The 16,139-nt window shown below is 42.4% G+C and overlaps 1 protein-coding gene across 1 annotated transcript in view; it reads left to right on the top strand.

Annotated features, from left to right (window-relative positions):
• The window catches only part of LOC126416059 (coiled-coil domain-containing protein 186-like), a 197,924-nt gene that overhangs the window by 61,136 nt on the left and 120,649 nt on the right, over positions 1 to 16,139 (top strand). The gene's annotated exons all lie outside the window — the stretch shown is intronic.

Here is a 16,139-nt window from a genome sequence, read left to right as displayed (position 1 = left end):
GGTGGGTGGCACGTTTCCTCTCACTACAACACAAAATGCAAATGTGGTTAAAGTACCCTTTATTACTGGAACCAGTTGAGTACTTGACTTCAGTGATGTCCAGTCTGAAGTTCTGTTGTTAACAGCAGTCAACATGTACTAATTCTGGAATGTTGTCCGTATCCATATCACAATAACTAATGTTCCCTTTTAGCTAGCTAAGGTGCGAGGTGACGACTATTACTGTGAAAGACTACAGCACAGTGCGATGTATTGAGGTGCAATGTGAGCTAAGTCCTGTTGTTACACACTGAGGTGCTGAGATTGAGACATTGAGACAGCTCAGTCGGTGGCGGCAGCCTATATGTATGCTTCCTAGGGGGCGTTATCGGCGCATAACCTGAGGGCATGTCATAGTCTTCTCTTGTCATACGTGCACTTAGTGCAGTGCCTGCTATATAAGGAGCGTTTAAAAAGAAATGAGCTGGAGGCATAATTACAGAAACCAGTACCTGCATGTTAGAAGTATTGACCCTGGCTGTTGAGACACTTGTCCCTCTATGACACAAGGCGGTGAATGGCTGTCTCATAAAATTCCCAGGACTGTGATGTGAACCGGTTCCACATGTATAGCTGGACGTTGTCATTCGAGGTGAATCGTTTGCCCCTCAGAGCCTTCTTAAGGGGACCAAAAATGCGCAATCACAGAGAGAGAGAGAGAGAGAGAGATCTGGACTGTATGGAGGGTTGGCGAGAACCTCCCATTTGAATTTATGCGGGAGTGCTGCAACCGTGTTGGCTGTATGAGGTTGTTGTGGAGCAGAATGACCCCATGGGTGAGATTGCATGGTCGTTTTGATTTGATCGCTTGGCGAAGGATGGTCAAGGTAATGCTGGGCATTCACTGTTGTCTCGTGCTGCAGGAAGTGAATCAGAAGGGGGCCAACTTGGTCAAAGAAGAACCTCAGCATAACGTTCCCTGCACTCGTGGACGATGACGTCCAGCTGTACTTGATGAAGTAGTTCACATCGCAGCCCCGGTAATTTTGTGAGACAGCCATTCACCACCATGTGTCACAGTGGGACAAGTGTCTCAACAGCCAGGGTCAATACTTCTAACATACAGTTACTGATTTCTGTAATTATGCCTCCAGCTCATTTCTTTTTGAAAGCCCCTTATACAATGTTTCCTAGTGCTGACCAGTGGGCTGGTGAAGGTGTATGCCATCACATAAATATCTCGCCGTATCCACCATTCGCTTACTTTAGCTGTTTGCTAAACTTATCCTGTAATGCTTCCTACCACTACTTAGTCCACTCACTAATCACTAATAAAACTGACTTCATCAAAGAGAGGCATCAGCTAGATGATCTGTGTCATGACATGTGGACACCATTCAGCTTCCCTTTCCAGCATGACACCTAATGAGCTGCCAGTGGTAATAAACAGACAGAGAGAGAAAAACTTTAATAGTGACATGCCATAAAATGATATATTCTAGAATAAGCCCTGTAATTGCTTGTAACGAAGAGTCATTGAAGGAAAGATAGCTATGCAAGAGAGGAGAAAGAACATCACCACTTGGAAACCTGGATGTTGTTAAAAATGGACAGTATCCAGTAAATACTTTCTGCAAGACAGATATGCCAAAGCAGAAGAAGAAGAAGAAAACTTTTGAACTCATAAAAGGCATGTGACAATTAGCAACCTACTCTGGCAATGACTTCTGTGTTGTGCACAATTCTCTTTCATATACACATGCCTGTCAACAACTTAGCTAATAATGACAAAACCAAAGTTTCATATCGTAACTAACCACTGTGTGTGTGCGCGCCCACGTACATCCTCTCTCACTTGTTCAGATACTATTTTGGCTGTAGGCAGTACCATGCTGCCCGATTTTCCTTAGTGCTTTCTAATTTCTTTGTCTGTGTAACATTCCTTCATAATGGCTAGGATTTGAAGTTCGGGAAAATTGAAGGTGGTTCACTGCTTGTCATGGTCATAAGATTTTTCAGTAATATGAATTAGGAGAGGTTCCTATTCACCACATCAAGAAGGCATTGAGCAGCAGACAAGCATGTTTAAAAGTAGACTAACAACAATATAGGAAAAGATAGATTGCTGCTCATCTTAAAGAAGACATGTTAAGTTGCAGACAGGCACAATTAAGACACTCACACAAAGCTTTTGGCCACAGCCTTCATCTGCAAAAGAGAAACACACACCATTCATACACACAAGCAAGCACATGTCATGCACACGTGACCGCCAACTCCAGCAACTCGAGCCAGATTGCCATGACCTGTGCTGCCAGAGTTGGCAGTCATGTGTGCATGAGGTGTGCTTGCCTGTGTGTATGAATGGTGTGTGTTTCTCTTTTGCTGATGAAGACTGTAGCTGAAGGCTTTGTATAAGTGCCTTTCAGTTGTGCCTGTCTGCAACTTAACAAGTCTTCTTTACAGTAAGTAGCAATCTGTCTCTTCCTACATTGTTGGCATTCCTACCAGGTGTTCCCATTGTTTAAAACAATGGAACTTGTCATTGGTGGGGAGGCTTGTGTGCCTCAGCAATACAGATATCTGTACCGTAGGTGCAACCATAATGGACAGGTATTTGTTGAGAGGCCAAATAAACGTGTGGTTCCTGAACAGGGGCATCAGAAGGGGCAACAGTCTGGATGATTGTAACATCAACCAAAACGACCTTGCTGTGCTGACACTGCTAACGGATGGAAGCAAGGGGAAACTACAGCCATAATTTTTCCGAAGAACATGCAGCTCTACTGTATGGTTAAATGATGATGGTATCCTCTTAGGTAAAATATTCCGGGGGTAAAATAGTCCCCCATTAGATCTCTGGGCAGGGACTGCCCAGGAGGATGTTGTTATCAGATGAGACAAAACTGGCGTTCTACGGATCAGTGTGTGGAATGTCAGATCCCTTAATAGGGCAGGTAGGTTATAAACTGTAAAAAGAGAAATAGATAGGTTAAAGTCAGATGTAGTGGGATTTAGTGACGTTTGGTGGCATGAGGAAAAGAACTTCTGGTCTGGTGAATACAGGGCTATAAATACAAAATTGGGTAAGGGTAAAGTAGGAGCAGGTTTAATAATTAATAAAAAAATAGGAATGCAGATAAGATACTATGAATAGCATAGTGAACATGTTATTGTAGCTAAGGTAGACATCAAGCCCACAGCCACCACAGTAGTTAAAGTTTATACGCCAACTAGCTTCACAGATGATGAAGAGATTGAAGAAAGGTATGATGAGATAAAAGAAATTATTCAGAAAGTTAAAGGCAACAAAAATTTAATTTTTGATAGTTGGAAAAAAAGAAAAGGAAAAATAGTAGCTGAATATGAACTGAGGGAAAGGAATAAAAGAGGAAGCTGCCTAATAGAATTTTGCACAGAGCATAATTAATTACAGCTAATGCTTGGTTTGAAAATCATGAAAGAGAGTTGTATACATTGAAGGGACCTGGAGACACTGGAAGGTTTCAGATTGATTATATAATGGTAAGACAGATATTCTGAAACCAGATTTTAAATGTAAGACATTTCCAGGGTCAGACGTGGACTCTGACCACAATTTTTTGGTTATGAACTGGAGATTGAAACTGAAGAAACTTCAAAAAGGTAGGAATTTAAGATGGTGGGACCTGGATAAACTGAAGAACCAGAGGTTGTAGAGAGTTTCAGAGTGAGCATTAGGGAACAATTGACAAGAACAGGGAAAAGGAATACAGTAGAAGAAGAATGGGTAGCTTTGAGATATGAAATAGTCAAGGCAGCAGAGAGTCAAGTAGATAAAAAGGTGAGGGCTAGCAGAAAGCCTTGGGTAACACAAAAGAAATTGAATTTGCTTGATGAAAGGAGAACATATAAAAATGCAGTAAATGAAGCAGGCAATACAAACATCTAAAAAATGAGATTGACAGGAAGTGCAAAATGGCTAAGTGGTGTGATGTTCGCGTGCTTTATTTCCTCGTTGATTGTCCTTGGTGTCAACCTAATGCGTTGCTGTACTGGCTGCAAAAATGGGGGTGGAAGTTCAACACTGATTACTTTAAATGATGTAGTCAACAGGTACACATTTGCGTTTCACAGTTCTTTACTTTCACTGTTAACAACCCCCCAATATACACATTTAATATGGCCAGTTAACTATTGTTTAACTTTCGATAAGCCTCATTAATAGGTAGCAGGCAAACATCCACATAGTGCTACAATAGTTTACTGTTGAACATCTACTAGCAGTAAAAACCTAACCACACATTTCACAGTCTTTCAAATAAATTGAACAGACACTGTCATTGCTTTAACACGTGGCCTATTGGTGATTTGATGCATTGTTGTTGATCTAACCATTACAGGTTTCTCGTCTGAAATTCGGCTGTGGACTGACTGTGCAGGGACCAAAAATCAGTCCCTTAAATATTATCACAATAATAGGCACGGCAACTACACATTGTTTGATGTTTAATTTACTGAAATCACTATTAAAACTTAACTCATTAAATTAACTGAATAAATCGAAAAATTGCGTCTTTTTAACAGTTTCTTCTACTACAAAGGTTAAGCCGTATTATTTGTTTAAATCATGAAATTAACAGTTACAGTTAAGCAAACAGTACTTTTTACAGAACTGGAAATTGCCTTGGAATTAATTAAGAGCTGGCTGTGCTACCATGTTTTAAGATAGAGCCAAGTAGATCCTTTAAGAATACTGTTAGTTGTTACTCCAAATGTTTACAATTATTACAAAATTTATATTTGTTTATACGTCAACAATAGAATTTAAGTTACGAAACAATCACTGATTTCACCCTATAATGAACGTGTTAACTAGGAATAGTCAAAATAAATTAGAAAATCAATTACATACAGAAAATTAAACATGAAATTTGATGTAGTGTTATATTCTTTAAAACTGAGGGCCAACCTTTCTCTTATGTGAAAATACAGATTATACTCTCGTATGTTAATGGTAATTAGTCAGAAATGAAAAAAACGAGTTTTAAGGAGGCATATGGCAAAACAAGAGGGGAAGTAAAAATATCCCAGCTTGCTTCGTCACAGTGGGACTGGTTAGAGGACAGATATAGTGATTCAGAAGCATATATCACTAGGGGAAAGATAGATGGCACGTACAGAAGAATTAAAATGACCTTTGGAGAAAAAAGAACCACCTGACGGAATATCGAGACTCCAGGAAAACCAGTCCTAAACGAAGAAGGGAAAGCAGAAGGGTGGAAGGAGTATATAGAGGGTCTGTACAAGGGTGATGTACTTGAGGGCAATGTTAGGGAAATGGAAGAAGACATAAATGAAGATAAGATGGGAGATATGATACTGCATGAAGAATTGGACAGAGCACTGGAAGTCCCAAGTCGAAACAAGGCCCTGGACTCCCACATTTTTAACACTCTGTTAAAACTACTGATAGTCTTGGGAGACCCAGCCATGACAAAACTCTTGCATCCGCTGAGCAAAGTGCATGAGACAAGTGAAATACCCTCAGACGTCAAGAAGAATATAGTATTTCCAATTCCAAAGAGAGTATGTGCTAACAGGTGCGAAAATTACCAAACTATCAGTTTAATAAGTCATGGTTGCAAAATACTAACACGAATTCTTCACAGAAGAATGGAAAAACTGTTAGAAGCTGACCTCAGGGAACAGCAGTTTGGATCGCGAAGAAATGTATGAAGATGTGAGGCAATACTGGCCTATGATTTCTCATAGAAGATAGGTGAAGGAAAGGCAAACCTATGTTTGTGCGTTTGTAGACTTAGAGAAAGCTTTTGGCAGTGTTGACTGGAATACTCTCTTTCAAATTGACAGGGGTAAAATACAGTGAGCAGAAGGCTATTTACAATTTGTACAGAAACCAGATGGCAGTTATAAGAGTCAAGGGGCGTGAAAGGGAAGCAGTGGTTGAGAAGGGAGTGAGACAGTTACAGCTTATCCCTGATGTTATTCAATCTGTATATTGAGCAAACAGTAAAGGAAACAAGAGAAAAACTTAGAGAAAGAATAAAAGTCCAGAGAGAAGGAATAAAAACTTTGAGGTTTGCTGGTGACATTGTAATTCTGTCAGAGACAGCAAAGGACTTGGAAGAGCAGTTGAATGGAATGGACAGTGTCTTTAAAGGAGGATATAAGATGAACGTCAAAAGCAAAAGGACGACAATGGAATGTAGTTGAATTAATCACTTGATGCTGAGGGAATTAGATTAGGAAATGAGACACTTAAAGTAGTAACGGAGTTTTGCTATTTGGGCAGCAAATTAACTGATGATAGCCAAAGTAGAGAGGATATAAAATGTAGACTGGCAATGGTGAGAAAAGTGTCTCTGCAGAAGAGAAATTTGTTAACTATGAGTATAGATTTAAGTGCCAGAAAGTCTTTTCTGAAAGTATTTGTGAGGAATGTAGCTGTGTTGGGAAGTGAAACATGGACGATAAACAGTTTAGACAAGAAGAGAATAGGAACTTTTGAAATGTGGTGCTACAGAATAATGTTGAAGATTAGATGGGTGGATCATGTAATTAATGAGGAGGTGCTGAATAGAATTGGAGAAAAGAAATTTGTGGCACAATCTGACTAGAAGAAGGGATCAGTTGGTAGGACACATTCTGAGACATCAAGGGATCGCCAATTTAGTAGTGGCTGGGAGATGGGGTAGACATCGTAGATGGAGACCAAGAGATGAGTACAGTAAGCAGATTCAGAAGGATGTAGGTTGCAGTAGTTACTCGGAGACGAAGAGGCTTGCACAGGATAGAATAGCATGGAGAGCTGCATCAAACCTATCTTCAGACTGAAGACCACAACAACAAAAAACAACTAAAGTAGACTAACCTATTGGACACAATCCTTTGTCTGTTAACTTAGTCTATCTTTAAATTTTCTTTTAAATGTGCCTGTGTGCCACTCAATGTCTTCTCTGTGTGGTGAGTAACATTTTATATTAATTCATATTGCATATTGTTATTCTGTACCAGATTTTCCGGTCAAAATAGTTGCATTATATTGTATGTTGTAGAATGTTCAAAATTATTATTAGTTTATGAGGCATTTCTTTTTGAACTTATCATGTTTTAGCTAAATAATTGTTGACTTTACACGTCTTTTTTTGTATACAATTTTTTTTAAACACGCAGCAGTTTCTTCTCTCTTAAATAGTTTTGGGGGATTTATTGTATAATTTTATTCTGTATTGTAAAACACTTTTTTCACTTATTTTTTCTTGAAAAGTGTAAGCTAAGTTTGGCTGATGTTCCATTACAAGGTAGTGAAGTAATTATTAGTGTTCCTCTTCAGTGGTAGTAATGGATAGATAGCTGTTCTAAAATGGTGCAGCTAGAATTAGCAATTGTATTAACATATATTTCTTAGGTTAATTAATATTTTAGTTGTTGTTTGTAAGGCCCTATTCTGTGTTTGAATATATGTCTAAGTTTTTTGTATTTAATTAAAAAAAAATATGATCACATTACTGAGGGGTGAATGTAAATAGAAGTAGTATGGAACTGCAAGGCACTAGTTGCCATGACAGAGCACCAAGGGCATACCATGCTGCCAATGATTTTTTTTAGCCTGACATCAGAACAGTCCCCCCAACTGTTTTTTCTTCCTTCCTTCCTTTCTTTCTTTCTCTGTTCTCCATCTTCTATTCTTCCTCCAATTCAACATTTGAGGTTCCTGTTTGTTTCTTATTCCTCTCTGTGTGCTCCTGAAGGGGTGAGTCCCTGAGCTTTACTTTCCCAAACTACCAATTGGCCCCTGTGTCAAGAGTTCAGGAGGTGTGACCTGAGGTGTGAACAATCACGTAAAACAGCTGAGCCTCCCTCTGATGGGACCTCCAATAGGAAGGAGCGCACCATCGGAGATGCAGGCAATCAAGGGAGATTTTTTCGCAATGAGCCAATCACCATCTCAGTCTATATCTGCTAAATGTAAGCAGAATGAGGCTAAAGATCCCAAGAATCTCCCAGCTTCACCTCTGTTCCTCATGGTATCACATGTCGGAGCTCAGTCTTTTACCATGGTTAGTCTGTTATTCAGAAAGGTGTTCGTGCAGTTGCAGGCTCTGTGGAATCATGCTCTGATTTATGTAATGGCACTTTGCTTTTGGTAACCAGTTGTGATTTTCAAGCCTAACAGCTGCTTGTAGCTTCACCCTCCAAGGCTGTCCTGTTTGTGTCAAGGCCCACTGAGTGCTGAATTCTTCGCGTAGTGTTAACTGCACTAGACTGCTCGATAGTCTGACAAAGGGAGAATTCCAAGCTAACCTCACTGATCAAGACGTCACTGCAGTCCATTGGGTAATGAAAAACGTTGGTGCAACCTTAGTGCCTACATACACTCTTTTTCTCATGTTTGATAGAGTAAGATCAAAGCAGGCCATGAAGTCATCACAGTCCAACTGTACATTCCAAACCCAATGCACTGCCACCAGTGTCAGCATTACCATGACACTCGCCTGTGCTGTTGAAACACTACCAAATGTGTTACCTGAGGTAGGGATGCTCCCGAGGGTGATTGCTGACCTCCTCCTCCCCACTGTATCAATTGCAATGGCAACCACTCAGCCTCATCCCGAGAACGTCCCATGTATCTTGATAAGTGGGATGTCCAGGAGATCTGGGTGAAGGAAAATGTGCCTTACCCTGTTGCTCGCAAGTTGTTGGCTATTCAAAAGCCCCCTGTTTTACCATCTGGCTCTTACAGTACCCTTCTTGCTATGCCTTGTTCAATGTACATGAAGAACATGGGCACAAAGGCTTGCGACCTCAAATTCAGCACTGGAGTTGTACAATTGACCAGTATCCTCTGCATCTCCTTCTCCTCCAGCTGTGCAACAAGCCTCCAAATCTTTGCCTCCAGTATCTTATGCTACATCACTGGCAGGCTGGAAAGAACAGAAGGAATACTCCCACGAAGACCTTTTATGTCCCTCCAGCCAACAAACATTTGAGTCTTCATCTGCCAACCACAAAGGTTCTAAGAAATCAAAGGCAAACATTCTACTTCCCCAACTTGGAGATCCTCTTCAACAGTGTCGCTGCCTGATATCCTCACCCGGCTGACCTCCATTTTGCCGGTGCTCACTGCCTACTGTATTTCTGCCCTGGAATCTGCAGGCTGACCCAGTGAGAATACCGATGCCTATTTAGAACTCGTGGAACAGGACCTTCCAGCCTCTGTGCCCTGTAGCAACGAGTCTTCAAAGACTGGCACTAGCCAGCAGCTGAGGTGACCACACTTTCTGTTTCCTTCCTCCCCAATCCCCATTATGACCCTTCTCCACAGAACATTCTCAACATTAGACTCAACAAGGAGGAATTATGGTTGCTCTTGGATTCACAGTGTCCACTTGTTCTCTGCCTCCAAGAAAAAAATTGTGTCCTCATGACCGCTTTGACCTCTCGCATTTCCTTCCGGTCCACTTTGGCCTTCCCCCCTCCCCCCCCCCCCCCCCTCCCACCGAGGATGGCATTCTGTCTCAAGGAGAGAGTCATGTTGATCATCCAGGATGATGTTCATAACTGAACGACCTCACTGAACTCTCGGCTGCAGTGCTTTATCCTTCGTCATTTCACCTTTTCTCTTTGCAGTGTCTCTGTCATTTGGTGTTACCAGGGCAGACTTCCTCCATCTTATTGATATACTCCCTCACCCTTTCATGCTGCTTGACTTTAATTCACACTATCCCCTTTAGGGCTCTTCCAGAACCAGTCAGAGAGGTCCCCTCTTGGGTGACCTTCTCAATCAACTCAACCTCATTTGTCGTAACATTGAACCAGCCACATTCCTTCCAGATTCCATGCACACCTATTCCCATTTGGACCTCTCATTCTGCACTGCCCAGCTTGTCTGTCATCTCGAGTGGTCCATTCTCTGTGACACATACGTGAGTGACCATTTCATGTGTACTGTGTGTTTGCTGACTCTTACCCAGCTATGTTTTAGCACAATTGGCAGCATTCTAAGGCCAGCTGGATGCTTTATTCCTCCCTTGGGACCTTCGATGAATGACACTTCCCAAGTTTTTGATGACCAGATACATTACCATGTGAATGTTATCCTTCCCGCCACAGAAGGTTCCATACCGTGCACTCCATCTTCATCGTGCTATGTCCCAGTCCCCTGGTGGCCTAAGGTGTGCCATGATGTGATTCATGCATGGAAACGTGCTCTCTACATTTTTAAGCATCAGCCTATAATGGCAAACTGTATTCATTATAAACAGTTGTGTGTGCAGTATCTACATCTACATCAATACTCCAGAAACAATTGATTTTTGAAAAAATAAATTAATTGGATAGATAATAAATCTACTCACCAAGTGGTGGCAGAACACCCATAAAAGGAGATTATAATCAGGCAAGCTTTCGGAGCCAATGGCTCCTTCATCAGGCCGACGGGGTTGAAGGGGAAGGAAGAGGGAGGGAGAAGTAAAAGGACTGGAGAGGTCTAGGAGAAAAGGGTAGATATCGGGAAAGTTGCTCAGAACCGCAGGTCAGAGGAGACTTAACGGTTGGGATGAGAAGGAAAAACTGACTGTTGGGGACTGCATCGGACGAGATTTGAAAACCTGAGAGTTTACAGGTGGAAGACAGGGTAATATGCAAGACAGAGATTACGTCTTAAACATCGTGCATGAGCCGGCCGCGGTGGCCAAGCGGCTCTAGGCACTTCAGTCCGGAACTTTGCGACTGCTACGGTCGCAGGTTCAAATCCTGCCTCAGGTGTGGATGTGTGTGATGTCCTCAGGTTAGTTAGGTTTAAGTAGTTCTAAGTTCTAGGAGACTAATGACCTCAGATGTTAAGTCCCATAGTGCTCAGAGCCATTTGAACCATTGTGCATGAGCTAATAAGAATTAAAAGCTAAGTGCATTGTACATAACAGAAGTGGGAGGGGAGTGGTGAAAAATAGATGGGTAGGACAATAAAAGCTGTAGAAAACTAAAACAGGGTGAAGAAAAGAGTAGTTACAGCTGAAGAAATGCTGAGATGGAAGAAATTAACGTACATTGAGACCAGGTGGGTGGCGAGAACCATGGACATGTTGTAGCGCTAGTTCCCCTGTTGGAGTTCTGAGAAACTGGTGTCTGGGGGAAGAATCCATATGGCGTGTGTGGTGAAACAGGCACCGAGGTCATGATTGTCATGTTGTAGTCCATGCTCTGTGACAGATTGTGTTTTGCAGGGTACTCCCTCTGCGTATGCCCATTCATCCTAATTGATAATTTGGTGGTAGCCATGCATACGCAAAAGGCTGAACAGTGTTTACATAACAGCTGGTATATGATGTGTCATACCTCTGATAGTATATGTTTTGCCAGTTACACGGCTGGTATAGGTGGTGGTAGGATGGTGTATAGGGAAAGTCTTGCAGCAGGGACAGTCACAGGGGTAGGAGCCGTAGGGTAGGGAGATGGGTGCAGAAGGAGCATAGGGTCTGACAAGAATATTGCGGAGATTGGGAGGGTGACAAAAAGTTATTCTAGGTGTGATGGACAAAATCTCAGACACAGTGGATCTCATTTAAGGGCATTATTTTAGGAAGTCACGGCCTTATCAAAGTAGCTAATTAATACATTCCAGACCAAGATAATACTGAGTGGCCAGTGGTTTGCTTCGAAGTTGTTTTTTGGAGGGATCAGCAGTGCCAGGATTGGACGTGATGGCCTGGGAAATCTGCTTTTGAATTTGGCTGGTGGGTTAATTATGTCCAGTGAAGGCTGAGGTGAGAATGGTGACGTACTGCTGTAAAGAGTCTGCATCCGAACAAATGCATTTGCCTCAAATGCCAAGGCTGTATGGGAGGGAACGTTTGGCATGAAAGGGATGGCAACTGTCATTATGTAAGTACTGTTGTTTGTTAGTAAGTTTAATGTGGACGAAAGTGTGTAGCTGGCCTTCAGTGAGGATGAGATCAACATCAAGGAAAGTGTCACGGGATTCAGAATAGGACCATGTGAAATGTAATTGGGAGAAGGTATTCAGAGATTCCAGGAATTTTAAAAGGTCAGCATCATCATGAGTCCATATGGTAAAGATGTCAGCAGTGTATCTAAGCCAAACCAGACTTATGGGTCCCAGGAAAGCCCCTCTAAGTGACCTATGAGAAGGTTGGCATAGGAAGGAGCCATCCTGGTTCCCATGGCCATACCCCTGATCTGTTTGTAATTTGCCCCTCAAAGGTGAAGTAATAGTTGGTAAGTATAAAGTTGATTAAGGTGAGTGGAAAAGATGTCATAGGTCTGGAATCAGGTGTACGCTGACTGAGGAAATGTTCAGCAGCAGACTGACCACATATGAGGGGTATGTTGGTATAGAGGGAGGTGGCATCAATGGTGACAGACTAGCATTACTTGCATATAATAATTCCACTGTTATTTACGAATTTGCATTTAACAGTTTACAGTTCACTACACTGTTGGGCCTTCACCCAATCATCTTTCCCCGATTTATTCATGAATTTGACAGCTTTTTTTCTTTCCCAGCCTCCACTTGTCTTGTTAACACACAATTCTTTCACATTTTACTGCCTTCTCCTGCATCACTTTAATTGCCAAGCTAAGGAGTTTATGGTTTATCCTATGACTTTCTCCATCCTGAGCGTCACACTCTTTGCTATAGCCATTAACTCTATTATAGCCTGTCATCTCCCCCCCCCAGGCATCTCCAGGTTTTTTTTTTTTTTTTTTTTTTTTTTTTTTTCATCAATAACTTCGCGATCTATTGGAGTTATCCACAGACTTGTCTCCTTGAGTGGTGTCTTTAGCATTCAGCACTGTCTCGATCGTCTTTACTCATAGAGTATAAACGTTGGCTTTGCATTTCCTCTGACAATACAGTTTGTATGAATTTTCTGGTGGCACAATCAGTTACTTCTTCCATTTTTACATCTTGGGCCTGTTGTTCTTCCATTTGCTGAAACTACAAAATTCCTGGGGCTCATGCTAGATAGAAAACTTTCTTGGTCTTCTCATGCATCTTACCTGACCGCACGCTGTACCTGGTCTCTCAGCGTGTTCTAAGTGGTGCTTCCCGGGCAGCCCCTGTCCATTTGAAACCAGACTGAGGGTGTTCTGTTTATGCTTATGCACATTTGACCACCTTATGCCATCTTAATACAATCGACCATCATTGAATCTGTTTGGCCACTGGCGCCTTGTTCACTAGCCCGACTGAGAGTCTGTGCAGAAGCTGCCAAACTATTGCTGCTATACCAGTGTGAGGTTCTCCTCAGTGGATATGCATGCTGTTTGTCTGCTTTGCCTGGCAACCCATCCTAAGTCTCATTCTTCGATGACACCATTGACCGCTAATATGGCGTGCATTGTTCTTCTCTGTTACCTCGCAGAGTTCACTTTCAGCTATTGTTCAGGCAGCTTAACTTCACGCTACCTCCCACATTCCCAATAGGTATGAACCCTTCACCAACTTGGCTTAGTGCGGCGGCCTGTGTTCAACTTGCATTTGCTTCCTAAGGAAACCAGTCCGAATTAAATCTATTTTTGTAAGTTTCTTGACCTTTACATGGAACTTAGCAATAATACCTTCATGTACAATGATAGCTTTAAGACTTACCGTGTATTTGGGTGTGTCTTTGTCATTGGCACCAACCATTTTGTCAGCTTCCAGAACACTGCTCAGTATTTACAGCAGAGCTCTTTGCCTTCTATCAGGCCACTCTGTACACCCGGCGACATAGGCTTTTCGATTGTGCCATGTGCTCTGATTCTCTCAGTGCCTTTCAAAGCCTCTTTGTGCTGTACACAGTCCATCCCCTAGCTCAACGGGTCCAGGAAAGCTTCCAGTTGTCCACTGTTGAGGGAGCCACTGTGATGTTCATGTGGGTTTCTGGTCAGATTTGTCTGACAGGAAATGAGGCTGCTGATGCTGCTGCCAAGGCTGCAATCCACCTACCTGGTCCGCTAGTTCTTCCATCCCTTCCGATGGTCTCCCTATTACTGTCTGTCAGCAGGTGGTGTCACTTTGGCATCACCACTGTTTTTCTCTTCACAGGAACAAGCTCTGGGGAATTAAACCTCTCCCAGCAGCTTAGCTGACCTTATCTCGGCACTCTTGTCATGAGGAGATCATTTTGGCTAGGTTGTGTATTGGGTGTTGCCATTTTAGCCATTGCCATTTGTTAAGATCCTCTGCCAGTTTGTGCCCATTGTCGTCAACCTTTGACAGTTCACCGTATCTTGCCCGAATACCCTTTTTTTTAACCACTTATCTTCTTATATATGTTTGCTACCTAAGTGATCGGCTGTTTTAGCGAACATCATTTGGGCTGTCAACCGTGTTTTACTTTTTATCCATCAAAGCAATATGGCGAATGGCATTTAATCTGTGGTTCGGGATCTCTGCTGTCTGCACAGCATATTTTGTGGACCTCTCTACACAAGGAAGTGCATGTTCTTAGCTTGTTTTCCTTCTGTCAATTGGGCTTAATATGTAGTCGCTTTTAAGTTCTTTTACTTCTTGGTGTTCTAAGGTTATGACATAGGTGCTTATAACCTCAGTTGTTTTTGTGCCCTAAAACAAACAAAACAAAACACCACTGGAGCAGCAAGTTAGGTGTTTTTTGTAACTGTGAAGTTTAGATTCAGGCAGTCTCGTCATTAATTCATTTATTTGTTTTGAAGAGCCATCAACCATTCGCTCAGTCCAGTCATTCCATCAGGTTCCAGCTTTCGTCTATTAAGTACCAGCAGAGCACCATGTTACCTACTTAGGTTTTTCTGTGTTTTCTTCATAGCTTAATTCCTAAATTCTTTGTGTGTCTCTCTATTTAAGAGGTGTAGTTTTGTGTCTGTTGGTGATACATCAGGAGGATAGTGAGTTGCATATTTAGGTTTCTTTGTGTGCTTTTATGTTTTATAAGTTAGTCATGCTGGGATGAGTAGGATGTGCACATGTTAGTGTGTGGATACAGGAACAGCTGGCTGCACTTCACGAACAGCTGAAGGTGCTTTTGGCCACTGTCAACCATGATCAGGCTGCTGCCTTGGAGTCTAGCGGAGGCAGAGAATCTGGCACATCACATGGGATGCTTAAAATGTCACTTGTTTCGCCCTCAGGCTCTGCTGCCGAGGCTTCTTTCATTGTACCTTATGATGGAGCCATCATCACCACCACAGGGGCAGTGGTGCACGGTAATGTGTTTGCGTCGCTCAAGGTGGAGAGTCAATGTCTGGCCTTGGTCGTTCACTCTGTGAGTGGACAGTTGGATGGGGATGCTCTTTAAGCAGGATTCAAGCAGGCACATGAGGGTCGGGGGTGGGGGGAAGGGTTGAGGGGGAGCTAGTTATCTAGAGCTCCTGTGTTAGGCACATTATGGAGCCCTTTAGAAAAATAGCTTTCAGAGCTGGAAATAAATCCAATTTGCACTCAGTATGTTGGTATGGGGCTTCATTCGAGTTTTGGAGGTGGTCTTGCTTGCAGCTGCGAAGTGTGGAAGATCCATTCATGCTCAGGTTCTGAAGCCATCCTCAGTTTATATGGGGGGCTGGTGGAAGCAGTAAAGTCTGCTGGCCTAAAGCACAGTGTGCAAGCAGAGCTCGCAATTTGGAGCAGTGTTCCCAGAGTTGATCGGGGTCCATTGATTTGGACTCGAGTGGAGGGTCTCAGCTGAAGGTTTGTCAACTGTGTGACAGTCTTCACTGTAGTTTTTGTACCTGCATTATTAGATGGGAATTAAAGGACTCCACTTGATAGGTCAGGGGTGCACTACACAAAGGAAGCAGCAACTGTGGTAGCAGGGTACTTGTGGAGTGTCTGTGGGGTTATTTTAGGCTAGGAGGTCGTTTGAAGTACTGTGATGACTTGCCAGTCGACATGCAGATAACGGAATCCGACCGCTTTCAGAGTGAAGACACTTTGACTATCAAACTTTTATCAGTAAATTGCCAAAAGTATTCCTAACAAAGTTCCTGAATTTACTGCCCTCCAGGAAATTTGTCATATTAGAATTATTCTCAGGACTGAGAGGTGGCTGAAACCTGAAGTAGAAAGCTCTGAAATATTTAGCAGGTAATAAATGGATATCGGAAAGACAGATTAGGCACCATAGGAGGGGGAGTGGTTATTGCAGTTGACAAAAATAGTGTTTCTTTTGCAA

Source organism: Schistocerca serialis, chromosome 8 (genome assembly GCF_023864345.2).
Source record: "Schistocerca serialis cubense isolate TAMUIC-IGC-003099 chromosome 8, iqSchSeri2.2, whole genome shotgun sequence".
NCBI lineage: Eukaryota > Metazoa > Arthropoda > Insecta > Orthoptera > Acrididae > Schistocerca > Schistocerca serialis.
The sequence above is the reverse complement of the archived record's forward strand: the minus strand, read 5'-3'. Positions and strand labels throughout refer to the sequence as shown.